Raw genomic sequence first — 23,460 nt, 5'->3', positions numbered from 1 at the left:
ACATTGTGATATGATACTCTCAAGCCTAAATAGAAAAACATCAATTTAAAGAATTATTGAAGACTTCTATTCTGGACAAGATGGCATAGATTTGTTCCTTGTTTTTTTTCCTCGAAGTATAAACCCTACATATAATGCAAGAGGCAACCATAAGAGAACTCTATAAGGTAGAATGTGAGAGGCACACTGGGCGAGGAACCCAGAACTGGAGAAACAATTAATGGCAATGTGTTTTATGCATTTACTACCAGTTGAAAAAAGCAATTGAGGCCCAAGCACTTCCTGGTCCAAAACCTAACAACAGAAAGCAGCTCAAATGGGCTCATTCCTTTCTAGGATGGAACTGGAGGACTCAGACTACACCAAATAAGCCCTGTACTACTCATCACCAACAAGGGTCACCTCCTGGGAAACCTGATAACCATATGTGCCCAGGGAAAGAGTTTGGAGAAGAATTTTTTCCCACTGGTCTGAAATTTCTCGTCCTTACCAAAAGACACATGGGTGACAGGGATTTTTAAGCAATCATCATAAAAAATGCTTTAACAATCAGTTAAAAACTTTCTTGAAACAAACAAAAATAAATTTAAAATTTTAGCAAAGAAATAGAAGTTATAAAAATAGAGTCAATTGGGAATTATAAAATTGGAAAACACAGTAACAAAAATAAAAAGCCAACTGGATGGACTCTATAGTGTAATGGAGATGACAAAAAATAGACTCAGGAAAGTGAAGAGCAGATCAGTACATTCACCCAATTTCAATAACTGAATGAAAAAAGACTTAAAAAAACATTAACAGACTAAATAATCAGTGGGATGATAATAAAAAAAATCCTACATTGTGTCATCAAAGTCCCAGAAGGAGAGGAAATAGAGAATTGGTCTGAAAGAGTACCTAAAAAAATTATCCCAAACTTCAAAAGTTGGCAAAATGCACAACAGATTTAAGACACTGAACAACCTCAAACAGGATAAATCCAAATAATTCTATGCCAAAACACATCATAATTAAACTTCTGAAAACAAAAACAATGAAAGAAATCTTGAAAACAGCCAGAGAGAACCAGGACATCAACTAGAGGGGGCCACCAATTTTAATGACAGAGAGTCTCTCATCTGAAACCAAGGAGGCTAGAAGGAAGTGGTCCATTCAAGTGGTGAAAGAAAAGAACTTTCAAGCCAGAATTCTCCATCCAGCAGAACATTTAGGGATGGAGGTGGAGTAAAGATATTCTCAGATGAAGGAAACTAAAAGAATGTATCACTAGCAGACCTAAAAATTGAGTATTGGAAGTTCTTCAAACAAAAAGGAAATGATAAAAAGAATCTTAATAAGGAAAGAAGAAAGATGAATGGGGAAAAAAAAACCCAGAAATATGGATACATACAATTAACATTACTTCTCTTTAGGATTTTATAAATTATCTTTGGGGATTAAAACAAAAATAATTATAGCAAAGAGACAGTCAAAATACCTATAGACACTTGTAATTTGGCCTGAACAATGTGTAAAACAATCATGAAGGCTTTTAAATAAAGCGGACACTCCTCCTTCTGGACGATGTTACATTCCCAATCCCTAACGTTTTACACTGAGCCCCATTCACCCAATCCCTGCATCAATTTATTTAAAGTGAGGTGGAAAATATTAGTCAAATTGGCATGAGTGGATCAGAAAAGAGTGGGATTCGAAAGGAACCAAGTTAGAAGTATACATTGTTTTTTTAAGTGATTATTTATTGTCCCACCTGTGAAGGAATTATCAACTATCAGTAACATTTCCCTTGTGTTCTGAAAACTGGAATGTTTTAGAAAACATAAAAATGACTGAATCCTATGCAAAGTGTGCTAATAAATTTAATGCTTTATTGTATACCAAGTTAAAGGAAATATATTTATGGGAAATTAAATATTTTACTTTCTTCTCTTCCTGAACAAAACAAAAAACATAGCATTGCATTTATCCAGAATACAGAAGTGCAGAAATAACTATTTTGTAAATGACTATAGACTATGAAAATACTTTCATTTTCTCTTGATCTTATCAATAGCTACAAAATAGAATAAATTATTCCTTTCTTACTAGCGCTTTTTGCCTGTTCACAACAGATGTTTTTTCCACAAATTAGTTTATAATTTCTTTTATCACTCAGATATAACAACTCTTTAATTTATAATCAGGAAATAGATATAGTGTTGCATATAATTCTGGTAATTATATAACAACTGCACTTTGCTATGTGGAAACCTTGGCCATCTATCATTCAGTTTAGTGTTGGGTAAACTTAATCTTCTGTTACACCAGCTGTGCAATGCTCAGCCACAAAAAGAACAGATTTGCCAGACTTTCACTGAGTGAAATGTAAATGATCAGTGTAGAAAATAATATTAATAGATGATAGTCACCTAGCCAGCTAGTTAAATAGAGATGATCTGTAGTGCATACAATGACTGCAAACATTTGGGGGTGGGTGGGGTGGAGGGAAATAACAAATTTTTATACTGTGTAGCACTCCAATATACTTGCCATTTAGTTTACAAAAAACAACAACAGTGATAAAGTAAAATAAGTAATATGCTTTTCTAAAAATGGTTTATATATTTTAATTTGATGCTGTATCTCATTGTTTGATCTTGTGGGCTTAATAGTTCATACTGAAAAAGAGACATGAATAGGAGTTACTATATCTGTCTTGATAACGGTATAAACCTACATGCTTCTTCCTGCACTTTTACATGATTGTTTTTTGTTTTTTTTTCTTTTTCTTTTTTATTAGTTTTAGGTGTACAGAACAACACAGTGATCGGACATTAGTGATAACGGCAACAAGTCTACTACCCACCGACACTGTAGAGTTATTAGAACATTATTGACTATATTCCCCATGCTGCACTACACGTCCCTGTGATGAATTTTGTTTTAAATTATAGTTGGTATTCAATATTAATTCATTAGTTTCAGGTGTACAGCGTAGTGGGTAGACACTGACATAATTTATGAAATGATTCCCCAACAAATTTACTATCTATCTGACACTATGCCATTATTATTATTTTAATATATGAGTTAATGATGCTAGTATGGAAGTGGCTCCACAAGCAAGATTGGGATCTTGTTGGATCAGATATTGCTTCAAGTATAAAGAGGAAGTGAGCACAGACACAAGGTAACTAAGACCTGGCTTTTAAATCTGAGGAGACAAGAAACTAGCACAGGTAACTGACACTGCTGAACTGAAAACATTGTAAGGCCCTGAAGATTTGATCTTATGTGTTACAGGTGAAGAAGGCCCTTCAAGTTTTGACCAAGTGACAGATACTTATTCTTACATATTGTCTGCAGAGCTAACCTACCAGCTTAGTCCAGGATTGGTTTTTAATTTTGAACCGAAATACCAAAAACTTGAGTAACATATAGCACACTACCATTTGAAATTTGACATTTGGTGAATTGCTTATACACATAAAATTAAAAAAACAAAAACTGATGAAATAATTGTTTTTCAAATACATCTTCAAGAAAATAATGCTACTAAAAATACTACCTGAAATTTTCAACATTTTAAACAGTATTTAAAAAACACAAGGTCAGGATTTGTATTGTTTTATATATGAGGTCTGCAATTAAGTTTGCGAACTTGTTGCATCAATGTTGCTAACCCTTTTTTGATATCAGAAGGATTATTAATTATGAATTTGTACCAAATGGACAAACAGCTAACCAAGTTTATTATTTGGAAGTGCTGAAAAGGCTGCATGAAAAAGTTAGATGACCTGGACTTTTCACCAATGATCCATGGCTCTTGCATCACAACAATGCACCAGCTCACAGGACACTGTCTGTGAGGGAGTTCTGAGCCAGTAAACAAATAACTATATTGGAACACCCTCCCTACTCACCTGATCTGGCCCCCAGTGACTTCTTTCTTTACCCAAAGATAAAGGAAATATTGAAAGGAAGACATTTTGATGACATTCAGGACATCAAGGGTAATACAATGACAGCTCTGATGGCCATTCCAGAAACAGAGTTCCAAAATTGCTTTGAAGGGTGGACTAGATGCTGGGCATAGCTTCCCAAGAGGAGTACTTCGAAGGTGACCTTAGTGATATTCAGCAAGTCCAAAGACTTCTTTAAGTTTAAATTTTGGGTAGTAATACACATGTCCTCAGATCAAAGTTTCATATTTCTTCTTAAACTATTTTCTGTTTATCTGGCCACACAAGATGAATGACTAGCTCTAAAAGTCCCTATGGTGAAATTGCCTTATTATAACAGCTTGGCATTTATTTTACTGTAACTATACAACAGTTTTTGCAAATACTCATTTTCCTTCAGGGACTATAATTGTGACAGACTATGTTTGTATTTCTGTATTTCTTACCATGAAATTAATCAAGATTCTGATATTGTGAGTAAAAAAAGTATAAGGAATGCAACCAGCATATATTTTAATATAACATATGTATTACACATAAAGAGTATTGCCCAATGTTTTTTCAAGATTTATTTAAAGACACTGTTAATAGATACTAATACATTTCCTATTTTATCCCTTACTATCATTGGCTTCATAGCTGTGTATGTCTCTGTAGCTAGCCAGGACTTAGTTTGAACTTTTTTGCTTCAGCAAGTTATTTAAACCCTCTGAGACGCATTGATCAAATGAAGATATTACTATTTTCGATTTCTTTAGCATTAAGCGTATATATGAACCAATATATGTACATATATAGTATATATACTGTTATGTATTAAGTGTAAATATACACCCATATATACATATGCACATATACACATACACACACGCACATATATATGTGTGTGTATATATATATATGCACAAGTATAGATTTGTACTTCATATATGTGTATATATACAAAGTATATATTCTGTTATATACAAAGTATATATTCTGTTATATATAAAGTTTAACCACCAATATACACATATGTATATATATATATATATATATTTGTATTTGTACATGCATATGTTGGTGTGTATTTACATTTAGAATATAACAGTGTATTTACTATGTATATAAAGTATAAATGTACATGTGCAAAGTGTAAAATGTACACATATTGGTGTATACTTACACTTACTATATAACAGTATGATATATATATATATATATATATATATATATATATATATATATATTAATATACAGAAGGTGCCAAAAATTATACACTTTTTAAGAAAGGAAAACTGTATTAAAATTGTAATACTCAATATATATCAATAACAAAAGGTGAATGCAAGTCATGAGTATACAGTTTTTTGGCACCCCCAGTACACATTCATATGGGTCAATAATACTGTTATGTATACATTGTATATAATACTGTTATTGACCCATAGCAATTTCTCAGGACTAGTGCTATTGCCACTATCATCCTAATTTTCATTAGCTATTTTTTAGGCCTTTACCTCAATTTCCTTTGAGTAGCAGTACACTTAATTTTAATTTCCCCAATTTTAAATTCACATTTAATTCAAGAGCCATACATGCAGACTAATTATTATATGACTTTATTTCCTGGTTTATCTGGGATTTAGATTCTTCATCTACTCACTGATGATAAGAATCCCTTACAAACCCACAATACTGTGGTGCTATGTGAAAAATCAAAGGGGACCAAACAAAATGCTTTCTAAATATAAATCCTTAAAATATGTTAAGGTTACAATTTTACTGAGATTACTAAAACACAAATTTAGAAGATATTAAAAACCCACTAGTCTACCCTCAAGCATTCCCTAGTGTTATATCAATTTTTTTATATTTATTAGAATGTTGAGCAACTATTTTAAAGCTATATAATCTACAGATAATGTTCAAAATATTCACTAATAATCTGTAATATTCAAAATTTTATACTACTTTGTTAAATAGCAATTCATAGAACTTTATCTGGTGAGAGAAGAATTATTTTTCTAATATACTATTATACTAGCTTGAGAAATCATATTTAAGACACAAACCTAAGAAATAAACTATTTCCTATTCTTCACTGAAAACATCATGCATAATGGAACACCCCTTGAATGTGAAATTCTATTTATTGGTGTGCTTTAGTAAGACAAATTGCTTTTTTTAATCTCCCACCTTTCAAAGAGCACATTAGAAAACTTTGTGTGACTTTAAAAAGAAAAAAAAAAATTATAAGGCTGCTTCTTTCTTAACACATTAAGCGGCAGATACTTTATAGAAAAGGCTGTTGAAGATTACAAAATAATGCTTGATTTTAGTGATATACTTTTGTTTTCAAAATGTGTCCTCTATGAATATTTCAACTCCAATGTTTATTGAAGACACTATCCATAGTAATGATATCTTCTATGTCATATGAAAAAGAATGGAGAATTACTTAGGACTATAACTTTTCCTTAAATGACTATAATTATCATGACCATTTTCCAGTTACGAAAACTGACATAAGGAAGGTCATTGATGTTAGCTGGTACTAAAATTCTAGACTCATAACTTCAAGTTCTATTTCATCAATATAACTATCACAAACATGCACAGTAACTATTTTGGTAATAATACTAATAATAATACCAGGAGCACAGCAATTCTAATTTAAAGGCACCACACCAGTTTAAAACCCTGCCAGTTTTTACACCTCTGTTAAAAATTCAGAAACAGTAAAAATTAAAACCATATTAGTTACATAGCTTTAGCAAAAGTTTATTGTACATAAAAAGATAATTTATGCGTTGGGGATCTTCAAGTTCAAAACAGGTATGAAACTCAGCGCCATGACGTTCCTTAAAGAACGACTTACAGAATGAAAATGAGGAAGTTATTTGAACTTTACAGTGATTGGTTGTTATTACAATGGGTTTCTAGATGGGAAAGGATTGGTTAAAAGTGATGATCTTATACCATTTTTGGAAAATGACGTTTTACTTTTATTTTTGTTTTTTATGATTATCAGAGGCATTTTCAAGAAATAACACGTTTCACTTATGTTCATGAATTAAGTCACATGGCTTAAATGGTTTTGACTGCTTGAGCAATTTTTAAACCTGGTCTCAATTTCATTTTGATACCTCCTATCGAAATAAACGACTTACAGAAATGTCAGTTCAGCTCTATGCGTATCCTACAATTTGGGTCTCAGTTTTACAGTTTACCATTAACTAACACTATATTTCCATTATAAAAATATTGGATGACAAATTTGGTTTGAAAATTAGAGGAAATGCAGAAATCAGAGTATTAGAGAATCATGTATCTTGCAACAGTATTTTGAAGAGATACATTTATGGAAACAGGCACCATGATTTAAGCAAAGGTTATTTTTTCACTGGGGCAAACTTGAAAAGGGAGTTGCAAGTTGCTCTGAGACCTCTAGAGGAGGCAAAGTTTTAACCTAAGTGTGTAAGTATTACATTTGGTGTTGCCGCAACTGGATAATGTATTAACTTTTTAGGATATCTTTCTGTATGCTTCTATTAGAAATTCTGATAAGGATAATCTGAGGCTCCATTGAACAAGATGCTAATGACCAAGTAATTGTTTTATAGTATTATAATTAAGTATGATGAGACCTGATAAATGTCATTTATTAATCTCTCATGGCACTTAATTGATCTAATACTGGGCAGAATTTGAAAAGATTGAAAATAAAAGACAGTAAAGGGCAAACAGGTTGAATTGAAATAATGCCTTATGTTTTAAAAAAGAAATGTTAATAGGAAAACCATTAACATTCTCATGAAACAAATTAGATAAACAAAGGATTCTTTAAATCCATACACACATAATTATTATTGGGAGCAGTAGACATGGAATCATCCTGTTGTGAAATAAGGACATTTCTGGGACTGCACTTACTTGATAGCACAGATAAAATCCTGTTCTCACTTTTGTATGTGCCATAGTTGTAGGGAGAAATTAACTAATTTCTAAAAATAAAGGAAATAGCATGTTGTAAGAACATGAAACTGTGGCCAATACCAAAAGTTGAAAAAATTAGGAGTATTTAAAGTAGAAGACAAATCATGAAGGATGTATAACTTTTATCTTCAGGTAATTAACTTGTGGGCATGTCGAACTGAATTCAAAATTGTTCTGTTTCTCTGGATGTCCCTTGTTCAAATTACAGAGCTACTATGAGTACATTATTTAGCCTGAACTGTATCATGATTATGCCGAAGTTCATATATGTGAAGTTTTTATTTCTTCTCCACAGCCAGTTCCAATCTCAATAACGTACTTCATTCCCATTTCTCTTTAATGTATTCCAGAAGGCCAGGGCAGTTCTGATACATGGAGTCCCATCCCTAAATCCCAAATTGATAATTTGGAACTATCTTCTCCGTGAACAGACAGTGAAAGCATTACCTTTATGACTGTACAAATATTATCTACCTGCATTACCCATTTCTCTGCCCCACTCATTTTTGAGAAGGTCTATTCAATTTTGTCTTATGTTTCCGATACATAAACTATTAGAAAAGATTACTGTTACTATGAGCTTACTAAAGAATCTCCCCAGCAGTATTCTTAAACATTTACACTTATGATGCCAGTTAGCTAACTTCTGGATCCTCGCCTGTAACGTGCTGCTACGTCATCAAGTTGAACTGATGAATCTCCAGATATTACAAATTTTCTAAGTGTTTATTTTTATTCAAGTTTATAGGTCTATCACTGGCATTCTTTTCATTACCATTCTCATTTTCTGTATCTCTAGAACTACAGTTATTACTCGTGTTTCCAATGTTTCTCCACAGTTCTTTTCAAATTGGAAAATCCTTTGCGTATCTTCCATTAGAAAAATGAAGATTGATGGTTTTCATCCGTAGTGATGCTTTGAGTGTTTTAAAGCACAAGTTTCAATGCAAATTATCTCTCTTAAAATATTTTTTTATTACCATAAATCTCTGGTTGTCAAGAATATAAAACTAAAAGAAAATTTTAAAAAATCTTTTAAAAAAGACTTGCTGAAAATGAAAGATGTGACATTGTGTTTCTGAATGTTGTGTTGCAAAAATGAATTCAAAAAATTCATTTTTGAATTTTCAATTTGACCTTTTTAATTAAAATATTCAGTAATACTGTCAGAGGCAATTTTAAGTTTTGGAAAGGAAAAACAGTTTGTTGTTTTAAAACTGAAGGAGGTTTAAAAACCCAATACAATGTTAGTGCTTTATATTTTATTTAGCATTCAAGGTTTTGTCGACTGAGCTAAAACAAAAGCTGGAATTAATAAATCAGACTCATATCAATATTAAGTGTTACTAATAAATTAAAGACTGAGGAAAATCAAGCAGCATAGGCAAAGCAGACAGGTCAGGTATTCTAAGTGTGGTTCCTAAAGTCTTCTTTCCCACATCAGATGTGCTTTCTAGCCAAGAATAATAGAGGTTTCTAAGAAGAGTGAGCCAGTTACTTCCCACAGCAAGGAGGATTTTAAGTTATGACATATATCCATTTTATGTTTAAGTAGTTTCATATGTTACATAACACTTTCCAGGATCCCACAGATTCTAGGTTTGTTTACCGAAAGCAACTGCAAACCAGGATTAAGGAATCTCCTTCCAACAAACAATCACTAGTTTGTATATTAATCTATTATCATGACGCTTACAAGGAGTTTAACTCTAATCACCTACCTACCTTCTTTTATTTCCAGTGTGTCTGTGATAATGGAAGAGACATGGATCTCAGGCCAGTTAATTAAATCCTCTCTCCCATCTAAATAATTTAACTTGATCCTGAAAACCATAAGTGCTGTGCACAGGCAGATAACATAACCAATTTTATAACCCCAGATTACTCACCTCAATTTTGTGGTGCTAGGACAATAACCAGGCTTGCCATCAATAAGGATATTTCTTTCCATTGTCTTTTTCAATATACTATCTTGAAATGATTGCCAATAAGTGAATTGTAAGGACAACTCAGAGCTCTTACCATATCACTTTATGATTGTTATTAATTTGTTATAAAAATATCATTTATGTAGGACCATTCAGAAAAGGTTTTAATGTTAGACTCTTATAACAAAGGTAGAGTTCTCAATTACTAGAATCAGAAAAACTAAGGTTAACTCCTAGGTTCATGACATAGACTTACAAGAATTAAAGTTGAAAAACATTTCAAAGAATCAATCTTCAAAACAGAAATATCCTTATCACCATTATGTGCTTTAAAATATAAAGGTCTCATAAGAGTATGTTTCTTCTACTTAGCACACAGGTGGCATTCAATGAGTACCTTCTGCTTAAATGACTATATGCAGAAAAATAAAAATAGGAAAAGGATAGTGTAATGAGAGCATTTTGTTATTCATAATTGGAGAATGAACTTACTTCCAATTTAATGGTTTATAATACATGGAAAGTCACAGAAAAGTATATTGGATAATACTTATAAATACTAAAATGCAAGTGGGCTTAGAATAGTATAAATCCAAGGAAGACAGTTTTCAAAGAGTTAATGAAAAGATCAATTTTTGCATTGATTTGAAAACACTATTTCTAGTTTACATAGTAGAGGAATACTTAAAATTACCTTCCTTGATGCCCAATATCTTTGTAGCTATTTCTTAACAAACTCTTAAATTTTATCCTTAACTTTAGCCAAGAATAATTTTCTTTTTCTTTCACTTGTTTTTATCTTCTTTTTTTCAAAGAAGTCTTGCTTGCTCTCTTAATTCTAGGAAGTAAGAATTCTTATTTTTGAGAAGCTGATGTGATGAGAAATCCACTGGGCAAATAGAAAGTACTGCTTAGCTGACAGAGGACTAGGAAAAGACAACTACACTAAGGTTCCACATCTTAATATTTTTGGTCCTGTCTCACTTCAACTATGCAATGTTATAAAAACAATCACAAAAACAGATATGAAAAAATTCTAAGTTTGTCAAATAATTGAATTATTAATGTAAAATCTTGACTCTTTTAAAGAAGATAGTTCAAAATATATTAAAACTAATGGACTCAACTTGAAAGTTTAACTTAAGAAATATTTCAATTTTTCTTATTAAACCAAAATTATTTTTAGTTGATATTTATTTTATATAAAAAAGTTAACCCTGTATTACAGCAATGTTCATATGAAATATATTTTTAAGAGCCTTGAGCATAATCAGAAGTGTAAAGCTCTTCTTTGTTGGATATTTAAATAAAATGTAGTTTTTCTATCATACAAAGAAAAATAGAATTTAAGGTTTAAGAAACTTACATTGCTCTGGATTTTATTTCTCTATTAAGTAATTCTTAAACCAGTAAAAATGAAATTTAGCTCCATTTATAGTCATGAAACAAAATTATATAACCATCAAACATTCTAGAAGTTTTAGAAATTTTCTGTAAGCATTGTAATAGTAATATTTATGAGTAAAAAAAATATGAATACTTTCAACTGTAAAGTATGTTGTGAAAAAAATAACTCTAAAACCTTTAAGTAATTCCATGTTCTTTGACATACAAAAAGAAAATATAGGCTACAGAAAGTTCTTAATAGCATTTATATACTTTTCTTTACCAAGGGAGATGATGATGAATTATTCATCACCTCAGTGTATATATGGCCTTAAATGCTTATATGTACATCATAGCACATATTTAAAGGTTTCAATTAATTTCTGGAAATGCTCTATAAAAAGTGTTTTGATCTACCTTATGAAATCCCTTATTAGTTACCTCGACTTTACAGAATAATGTCATATGCCATAAAAGTTGGGAAATAGCAAAATCTGTTTTGTCCCTAACAATATGTTTGATATAGCATCATTCAATTTCTGTGCTTCTCAGTTTCATCTGTTGTTAAAAGAGTGATATAATTGAAATTGTAGCTAACATTCCTCTCAGGACCATAATACTATGTAATCTTGCTTTACTTTGTTTTGTTCAATCGAAAGCTTTGGATTACAACTGGTATTTGATAATCATTATTTATGGGCAGTAAATACCTGGAAATGTTTAGCAGTTGAAACTCAGTCTTCTTATTGGAACTCAATAAATATTGGCTAGATAAAAGCTTTAATTCATTAATGTTGAAGATAACTGAATATTGTTTTATTTTGACAATTTAGAGGGAGACTTTATTAATAAACACTTGTTCCTCTTGTTTTATATTTTCTTAAAAGCTATTCTGGTGCATATGCTTCCTTTCTATTCTAGGTTTATACTGCCTTTATAAAAACACCTCTTGCATAAGTGTGAAAACAGTGACTCAGAATCAATGTATTCTCACCTGTGCATTGGGTGTAGTACCTTTGATTAAGTGAAGTTTGGAAATTGAAAATTCAAAATAAATTTTTAGAATGTTTTGAATTATCACGATTTGTCTACAAAGAGAGCATACTAAAAACAAATAGACAAATGCATAATTCACCTTAAGCACAGTTGTAAGGTAATCTTACCTCTAAGGTGTTCAATGTGAGTATACCTTAAATAAAAGCTATTTACAGCCTTCTCTTTTTCTTTTTTTTCTTTTCTAATCGATCTGAAGTATACACATCTTCATTATCTTTTCAGCTAGAGCTGGTCTAATGAGAACTAAAGTCTGACTCTGTAAGGGTCATCACTAGGCATCTACCAACTGAAATAAACTTTTTTCATTTGTTTGTTACTCTATTGTGAATTACTTTCATGATTTTTACTTACTAAGAAGCAAGTTAATCCAGAAGAATGTGGTAGGAAATATATAAATAATACTTCATTTTAAAAAGGTAGGCAACATTGTTCTTTTACAAGAGTGTCATTGACAAACAAATTGAAAAATAATTTTAATTTCCAGATAGAACGGATTGATTCTCCAAGCAGGACTTTTTACAACATGGAGTAAGAGCAGTATGGAAAATTGAGCCCCCCGCCTCTATAATTTTTAAACTTTGTCTTACACATGTCCTGTTAGATTCAAATTGTTCCAAATTATTTGCAGCTAATTTTATTTATTATTTTTTATTATAATTTATTGGGCTAATTTTTATAAAGTATATTTATTCCATGCCTCATTTAACATAAGGGTCCTTTTTCATATAAGAAAGCATCTTCTTAGGCTGAACTGTGTGTGTGTGTGTGTGTGTGTGTGTGTAAGAAATTCTTATGCAATTTTTTCTCTGTATCACTTTATTCTTAAAGAGCAGTAGAGCAAACTTATTATCTCAAATTGTGTCAAAGGGTATTACATATAATACCCATCACAGATGTCTAGTTTATATTGTTAACAGTTGAGAAACAATTGATCTGATTACTCTTGAATAGACTTGCAAGGCAATTTTTCAAAAGAAATTTTTCCTAAATAAAAGATAATTATCACTAAAAGAATTGGATTATTTTAATTTTAAACTCCCAGTTCTGACATAAATGAAAATCTAGTTGAAAACATAAAAGGATAAAACATATTTTCAACACAATAAAAAGAAACTTAAGCAATAACCTTGCTTAGTGTTCCAGTCTGCACTAACAAGTATGTTCCAATTCATAGAATTGTACTACTTCTGGTTTTATTCACTATCAGGTATTAAATAGCAATGCATTTTTGTTCTGGCAGAAAGTCCCTTGACTGTGGAATGTTTTTTAGAGGAAGGGAGGGAGGGAAGGGAAGGAGGGGGGGGGAAAGCCGGGGGGGGGGGGGGGGGGCGACAGAAAGGAAGGAAGTGCTCATAAATAGAATACCCATGTTGGAACCGGGGTTATTCTTCTTCATGTGGGCAGCCCAACCGGCTGCCCAGATTAAGAAGAATAACCCCAGTTCCAATGTGGGCATTCTATTTATTAACATCCCTCCACCGGAAGTTACTACAAAGTTTAACAGGAAGTCAGTACTAGAGAGTTAACAAGGGGCCCATCTCCACCTATAGTCCTCCCAGCTCTATGGTTAAGCATTTTAAGATGCCAGTTCACTTTTATAGGAAGGCAGGAAGGGAGGGAGGGAGGGAGAAAAGAAGGAAGAAAACGCCAAAATCAAAACAGCCAAAAGTTAAGAATTTGCAGTTACCCTATTCATTAAGAGAAGAGAAATTTAGAAGTACCTACTACATAACAGTCTGAGCTTACCATTCTTGAGTTTTTTGTTTAGGACTTTGTTTATTTTTTAGGACTTTAACGATCTTTGCAGTTTTAAAAAAATGTCATCATAAACATGAAAGGATGCTATCCTGATGAAATCCTAAAACTACAAATATATATATTTCAGAAAGATACATCTGGTAAAGTGATTACTGCATAGATGCATATTTTATACACTAGACAGAAGAGTTTTATGACCAGAAATTTTAAAAAAATAGTTTCCACCATGGTAAAAAACAAACTAAACATTATTTCTCAATAGTTTTCCATGTTGGTTGTGAGATGTTTGCTGCTCTATTCCATCTTTTTATTCCATTCTATGGCCCCAATTGGGGAAGCAGACTCTATTGAGGACATTCTATTTCTGCGTCAGAAGAAAAAAAAAAGAAAAAGAAAAAAAACCTTGGTGAAAAACAAATGATTTAAAGGTTAATCTCAGATGCTTACTCTCATTTTCCTCCCATTCCATTGATCAAAGCAAGTTTGATGAAAAAAAATTACGTTAAATGAGGCAATAAAGAATGACTAAAAACCACAGGGATTTTATATGAATAATGTAGAACAACAATAGAATCTACCATATTCTACACACTAGTGACAAATATTCACTTCTTTCTTTTACTTGCTAAATACACTTACTCCTTCCCAAGGAAGAACCAAAGAATTCATCATACACAAAATTTACCAGATTGAAGAGGTATGCAATGACTACAATTAATTCTCTTTTTCAAAAAGTGAATGTAATGGGAGCACATTCACTTGTTATGGTGATTTTTAAATCCTTCTGAATCGGTATTAACAATGAAAAATTCTCTGCCCTTCAGATTACGAATGGTTTTTGATGAGGTCACAGTTCCACTTCCTGGGAGCTTCCCAATCCTACTTGTGGCCCTTGTGCTTCCCTCTTGATCATGCTGCTTTTTTCATTAACTTTGGTGACCTCATCTGAAAATTTCATTGGAAAATATGAAAAAGATTTCCCAGCTTCTTTCATGCTCATAGAAGATGAGTGTTCAAATGTGATTTTTAAGTCTTGAAGAATCACACTGTTTTTATTGAAGTTTGATGGTACAACTCAGACATTTATGTGTTTTAGTAAAATCAGCTCCATGTGCCAATAAGAACACCTGCAATTCTGTTTTGAGATGTACTTATTTCTCACCATAACTACAGATACATTGAGATTATTGACTTTTAATATATATATATATATATATATCCATGCCTTTAGAGTCTTTACCCAGATAAATTTTGTCAAACAGAAGGAATTCCAATGTATCTGAATAATGATGCTACAACCTTCTTCATTTTGTCTTTGACTCTAGAATGAAAGTTTCTCTTTATCACACAATATACTTGTAGATGTTATCATTTACTGGAAAGTGATGAGAAATAGTTGTATTTTCAATATTGCAAATTCTGGAGTGGCTGGACTTTCTGTTTCCTTTCAACTCAGCCTATCGACTGGTGCTGTTTTTCCATAGCTCATCTCCTTCTTGTAGTTCCCATCAAATTTAGCCATGACATCCAACCTATACTACTACTATCATGTTTTCACCTGTTTTCCTGGTGCCATCTACTCACTTCATACGTTATCTACCTTTCAAATTATCATAAGTAAGTTTTCCATACTCAGAAAGCAAACTCAGAAAAGGGTGGCTACTTTTTCAGCCTCTAATATCATTCTCATACCATCATATATTTTAGAATTTTTTATTCGGGAAGAATTTTACTTCTTTGTACCAATTTCTTCCAAAATAGATTTGTTTAATTAAGATAAAATGGCATAATCTGCAAGACTTGTCTCCTTTTGATTAGTATGATTTCTGTTAAAGACGAGAATGCTTTGTAAGATGAAGTGATTACAGAAGTTTCCCAAAAAGGTGAAGGGCAATTGTCAACTATGCAAAATCATCTTTTTAATTCCACCTATAAATTAGTATTAAGGGATGATTATTTGAAAGGAAAAGGTTTTTTTTTGTTGTTTTTAGAAATGTATTTAATGATATTCTAATGTATTTAGTCTTTCTACGTGACTTATAGCATTGTGCCAATTTGTTTGGATCTTACAAAGATATAAAAGTCATCCTTCCTCTGAAAAAATAGAAAAGGGACTCTAGTAGAAAATATAAGGTATATGTCTATCTGATTATAGCAAAGAAATTGCATGGTAAGGATGTGATAGTGTAAAAAAGAAAAATAATATTTTCTTTAACAAATAAATTTGATTTGATGGAAAAGATGGTACATTAGAACAAAATTTCAAGGAAACAATAGCATTCTAACTGTTGGCTGAGTGGGTGAAAATAAGCATTTTAGGCAAATTAATGATATTAAAATGCCACAACACCAGGGGTCCTTGATATTTAAAACTGGTATTGACATATAGTAATCTTGGAAGGGAATACTGGAAAGTAAAGAGTAAAGTTAAGAAGCATCAGGATGGCACAACATCCCACCCACATTGCACATCATCCCACCCACATTGCACCCCTCTTCCTGTGTAAATGCTGCCCAAATCAGTAATTTTGCACACACACACACACACACACACACTATATATATATATATATATATATACACACACACATATGTTGTTGTTTTTTTCTCTGAGGAGTATTTTTCCCAGGGTTCTATTGTACCACTTTTGCTAGGAGAATCTAGCAAGAGGTATGTGAGTGTAATGAACTAAAGCCCATGCCATTGCAAGTGCTTTCAAGGCTGCAAATGACACACATTTTTTAATTCTTCTACCACCTATTCTAGATCCCACTAACCCTTGGCCTAGCACTTCTGCTGAGCCAGGTGGACTATCCATTGGTTGAAGGAAAACCTCATCTCTTAGCTGTCTGAATCCCAACTCACCATGCCTTTCTTGGGTCATGACTGCATCACTTGTTCATTTACCTTCAAAACTTGTCAAAGGATTATAAAAATATGTTTAAGTGATTACCTTAGTATCAAATAAATTCTTCCCTGTGTCCATTGAGTAATATCAGTCCTACTACCTCATAATGAGCAGGGTCAATTTTCTGGGCCAAGATGAAAACTCCATTCCTGCTTGCTCTGGCCTCGTGACACCTAGATCCTGATTGGACTGAAATTTAATTGCACTTTTGCTATGCCCTCTGGTAGAAGTCTAGGAGTCTAGGCTTCTAAATCTAAAGTCCAGAGTTATGGATCCAGAATTCAGTTTCATGCATACTGTCTTGGCGACGTGTATTTGTAAGCTAGGTCCTGTAACTCTGTTATGGTGTAGTCCTTTTCCACCCTTACAGGACCACGCACTTCCTCTGTTGGGTTAAATTAGGATTTAACCCTAGTTATTTATCCATTTGGTGTCCAATGGAAAAAAGTACATAAAGATTGTGAAAAAACAGGTTTACTTTCAAAGCAGAGACCTCTACATCATCTTCAACTAGGAGGAAGAACTGACACTTAATAGGGAGAAGTGGGCTGTTTTGGAATACTCAGATGGTTTTTAAAAATTCTGGGAATTCATAATCTTTGAGTGCATCAAAGCACAGGTTATGCTCCTTTCCACAAGTGAGGGTCCCACTTTTTGAATCAGGGCATAGCAGAACCATAAACATGAGAACCCAACTTCTTCTGGAGCCTGTCATTCCTTGGCCTTATCCACAATGTTTTCTGTCCTCTAGCTGCAAGAGATGAGAGCCTCTTTATATCCTGCCAAGGAGGTGCTTTGACATTCACACTTGACGATAAATTGGCAATTAATCATTCTCAGCCTTTCATTATCTTTCTCCAAAGCATTGACTATCCCCAACATAGCCATCCAATTCCAAAGTTACTTTAATTACTATTTTCCCTATCTTTCCTAAATGCCTGGTATTTTACCTGTAAGTGCATTCCCTTATACTAGTAAACCATCATGGTTTCCATATTCCAGTGGTTTTCATTACCATCCCTGTGGTTTTCATCACCATCCCAGTGAAAGTTTAAACAATCACACTGGTATTAAATGCCAAGGAAAAGCTGTACTTTACCTACCATCAGTAATGGGGTTCTTATTGTCAACCAGCACAATTGATCCATATCCAAAATCCCATTTTAGAATCTGCTTTCTCAAACCAGTCTCAACTGTGTCATCAGTCAAGTTCTCCAGAAAGCAGACTCTATACAGGAAATGACAACTTATTGGAGAATTGTTTCAAAATCAACACTTCAATAGGTAAGGCAGGAAGCAGGATTGGTCAAAAGGTGAAGTTGAACTGTGAAACAATCACAACAAAGTCTCAGCCAATTCCATGGGGAACTCTAGAACTAAGATGGCTTTTCAGAGTTGTCCTAATTAGGGGTAAGGGGTGAGGCCTTTATGTTTACCATCAATGCTATTGTAAGAGATACCAGTTTGGACAAAGTGGCTGAAACTTTTTACCTAATAACACTCCCAGCAGCTTGAGGAATGAGCATTTATTTTTATCCTTGAGGACAGATCTGTGCAGCACATTACACTATCTTTTTCACTTTAGACATTTTGGTACATGTGCTGTTGTATCTCATTAAGATTTTAATTTATATTTCTCTAATCAAAAATGAATTTAAGCACTCTTTCAAATTTTCATTGGCCATTTGGATACCTTTTTTTCTTTTTTTAATAAATTTTATTGGGGAATATTGGGGAACAGTATGTTTTTCCAGAGCCCATCAGCTCCAAGTCATTGTCCTTCAACCTTGTTGTGGTGGGCACAGCTCATCTCCAAGTCCAGTTGCTGTTTACAATCTTTAGTTGCAGGGGGCGCAGCCCAACCTTGAACTGGCAACCTTGTTGTTGAGAGCTCGCGCTCTAACCAACTGAGCCATCTGGCCGCCCCTCTGGAAGCTCAGTGGCAGCTCGTTGTCTTCAATCTAGTTGTAGAGGGCGCACCTCACTGACCCATGTGGGAATCGAGCCAGCAACCCTGTTGTTCAGAGCGCGTACTCTAACCAACTGAGCCATCCGACCGCCCCTGGATACCTTCTTTAGAGGAGTATTGGGTCAAGACTTTTTCCCATTTGTGACAGTATTGTCTGTTTATCTATCTGTCTGTCTGTCTGTCTGTCTGTCTGTTGTGTATATAATGAAAACTGGTATTGACATAAAGTAATCTTTGAAGGTAATTGTGGCAAGTAAAGAATAAAGTTTTATGTGAGTGTGTGTGTTATTGCAATATTTTATGTATTGTCTTTTCATTCTTTAATGGTGTATTGTGATAAACAGCAGTAATTAGTGTCAATGTGGCTCCATATACACATTTTTAAAATTGGTGAGAATGTTTTGCATTTGTTTAAAAATATATTTTGCCTACTTCATGGTGAGAAAAAATAATTTTGTATGTTTTTCTGTAAGTACTGTATTTTTAACACATATTTGTGTATACAATTTATCAGGAATTGATTTTTTCTGTATGGTTCGAGGTATGAAAAAACATTTTTCCAATGAGGGTATCTGATTAACACAGAACTACTTGTTAAAAAGATGCACATGCATTTTAAAATAATGTGTTTGTGTCCTTCAGTATTCTAGAATACAAGGAAATGAATAATTCATCAACTTCTCAATATAAAATTTATATGACTAGCAAAATTAAATAAGACTGCATATCAAATCTATATCCAAGATACAGGACGTAGAATTATATAGTATTTACCATTGTATTAGCTAAACATCATTTGACAAAATAGGAAAATAAACAAATATATAAGAGTGACTTTGATGTTAGCTTTTTTGCCTGGTTAGCTTCAAAGTGTCTTTGTTCTTAATATCATTTCCATTTCCCTATCACATCTGACAATGAAGTTCATGAACTCATCCTAGAAAAAGTGCTATATACCTCATTGCTGAATATCACTATGGTCACCTTCAAAGTACTCCCCTTGGGAAGCTATGCACCAATGCCAGTGCCTAGTCCACCCTTCCAAGCAATTTTGGAACTCTTTCTGCAATGGCCATCAAAGCTATTGTTGTATTACCCTTGATGTCCTGAATGTCATCAAAATGTCTTCCTTTCAAAATTTCCTTTATTTTCTAATTAAAAACAGAAGTCATTGGGGACCAGATCAGGTGAGTAGGGAGGGTGTTGCAATACAGTTATTTGTTTACTGGCTAAAAACTCCCTCACAGACAGTGCCTTGTGAGTTGATGCATTGTTGTGATGCAAAAGATATGAATTGTTGGAGAAAAGTTAAGGTTGTCTAACTTTTTCAGGCAGCCTTTTCAGCACTTCCAAACAGTAAACTTGGTTAGCTGTTTGTCCAGTTGGTACAAATTCATAATGAATAATCCCTCTGATATCAAAAATGGTTAGCAACATCGTTGCAGCAAGTTCATGAACTTAACTGTCAGATCTTGTATATTATGCTGACACAAGATGTGAACATTAAAGAAAACTGCAAAGTTTATTGGACATTTATTGAAAATTAGATATAGAGTAGGCATATAATTCGAACACCCACCTATTAAAATCTCAATAGCCTATAAGTCATGAAAAATTGATTAACAAAAGCCTAATAAAGTAATGAAACAAAGCCAGGTTCTACCCAGTACACTGTAACCTGTAAGGTATATGAGTACATTACGACCTTTATCACACTCTCATCTATATTTATACTTGCTTTCTATGTCCATTCTACAATGTGTTTTGTTTTATACCAAAGTATGTTTTATACATAAATTATCCTTGCAGATATTTCACATCATGAAAAATAATGATTTGTATGTAGGTGTATGCTACTTAAATTGATTTTCTCTTAATGTAAATATTTGTAAGCTTTTCCATTAATTTTTAGAAGTGTGATTTTAAATTTTACAATATTCTGAAATGATTTGGACAATATGATTTTTAGCACAGTGACTAATAAGCAATTAAATACATATCGTGTAGATGTTTTAAAAATAATTATTAAAAATATAAATATCTTAACCTAACTTCTATTATTTTGTTTGGGTGAGTCACTCTTCAGTCTCATTGCAGTTAAGATCTGGAGATTCTGGTGGTTCCACCATAATCTGCATAATGAGAAAAGAAAGCCACTTTTTTATGGCCTGTGAAGCTTCTGCAAGTATGTTCCTTTATAATTGTTTGAATTTAAAAGGCTAGGGACTTAAGTGTCCCATGTAAGATTGTATTCTTGTATTTGATCTTTAATATTAACTTTTCTATTGTTTTATTAAGTTTCAATTCCTACTTGTTAAAAATCTCATTGACTTAAAGAGAATACGTAGTTATTTAACTCAAATAAAAACTGGCAAGTCCTACTACAATAAATGAAGTGCAAATCTAAAATTTATAAACACATGTTTTTACAGTTATTTTAAATATACACTGATGTTTTGTGAGTATACACGTCCACCCAGGTCAAATGAGCAAGTGTTTACCGTTTGTCTTAGTGTTAATCTCGTTCAGTCACTGAAGCAAAGCTTTAAAAATAACTGAATAATGCCTAAAAGCTTTAGAAAAGTTTGTACAAATGCTCAATTTGATTTATATCTATTGATTGCTTTTTCCAAATATGAAAGTATTAAATCACCTGAGTAAACATTAATAATGATAGCCATATGTGGGGAAAATTTATACATATATGGGAACTAATCAACAAAAACTCTGTTTCAAATGTTCCTTCATGTTTCGTTTTAATGAGAATATTCTCAAAATGAGTTCTTGGGACAATGAATCCTAAAAGCAATTAACTTCATCATTGTCACCACATTATTTAGATGTTCATCCAAATTCTGAACTAAACCTTGATACATAGCCTTCTGCCAAGAGGAGCTCTGAAGACTTGACTTCTTAACTCTTTAAACCATGCTATAATAACTTTTGGGACGATATAAGGAGAATTTTTAACAGGCTGATTATTTCATTTATATGTATTACTAGTAATGTGACCAAGGTGTGACAGCTGTTGTCATTTTTCCTTAAAAATTGTATTTGAAATCCAATATTTAAAAAATAGAAATAAAAATTTTGATAAGATATACAACATTTATGAAAAAATAATATCTCAATAAAAATAAAATTACTTGTAATATAGATTTTATCAAGAATATAAATGTTCAATATCTTGTGGAATTGTATTTTTTCAAAAGCATTGCCACAATAATAATTCATATAGTCACATCTAACCTGAGTGCTTGCTTTAAAAATGTTTTAAAATTATTATGATAATGTTATCAGGCTTTATACCAAAATTTACATTAAAAGTTAAAACATACTTTTCATTCTTCTCATAGATTGAGGTCTACTTTGTATCTACTATCACTGCTTTTTCACTTTTTAGAAATAGCAGCAGATACTATCAATTGGATTCTTCAACTAGCAAGCATTCCCAAACTCTTTCAGTAAAACTTCTCCTATTTCAAGGAAGCTGAATTTCATAGTTTCAGGACTTTTGGGATTCAGGTGTACCTTAGCAAATCTTAGCAAGTCCTCTTATCTGATACTTGGATTTTGATCTGTACTGTGTAAGAAGAGAAATAGGACACATGTTGTCTATTGCCCAGTTGGTTCACTTTCATACCCAAACTGCCACAATTCCAAAACCATCAATTATTCAATAGCTTACTGACTCAAGTCATTTTCTTACTTTGGCAATTGCATAACCGTGGTAAAGTCTCATGGTCCTGGAGAGCATAGGAGGCACTTTGCTATTTTCGTTGCTTCCCTTTGTGGCACAGTCATCAGAACATGGTGGCCCAGTTCTCTTATGGTGTGTATGAAATCATTCCCAGAAGATCAGCCTAGAGAAAGTTTCCTGTTCTTCCAGATGACTGTGAACTCCCCATGTCCTTTATTATATGTATCACTTTTTCCTTGAACCAGCTCAAATGTTGTGTGCACTGAGGAACCGTAACAGATATATAGGACATAGTTTCTAGTCTAAATCCTTTCGTCATCCAGAAAATAATAGAGAAGCACATGTGCACATTATTACATAATAGAATATGAATACACAAATATCGGGAGTTGCTAAACTTAAACTTGAAGCAAAAGATTGACAGAATCAGATTTGTGTTTTAGGTGTTAACCTTATCAGCGAGACACTGCCCACTCACTGAAAACAGCAACAATCCTTTTAACCTGCTCATACTTCCCATAGCACTGTGCAGCTTAGATTTCCCTATTTATTATGTTTACTGTTTGTTCACCCCGCTAGAATAGAAGCTCCTGAGGCAGACTTTTTATTTGTGGCGCTCATCGCTATCTCGATAGCAAAAAGATAGGATGCCTCCACATTACTGAATAGAATTATAGAGGGAAATGACAATTACAGAAGAGGAAAAAAATTTCACATGAAACCCTGCCCAAGATTTTGGAGGTTTTTGTTCATTTTACTAGGACTCCAGTTGCAAAAGGATTTTATCTTTTGTCTGTTTATGGTGAGGACAGCCCAAAGAGAACAGAAAATAACAG

This window comes from Rhinolophus sinicus, linkage group LG01 (genome assembly GCF_036562045.2).
Source record: "Rhinolophus sinicus isolate RSC01 linkage group LG01, ASM3656204v1, whole genome shotgun sequence".
NCBI classification, from domain to species: Eukaryota; Metazoa; Chordata; class Mammalia; order Chiroptera; family Rhinolophidae; genus Rhinolophus; species Rhinolophus sinicus.
Note: the sequence above shows the minus strand (reverse complement) of the source record.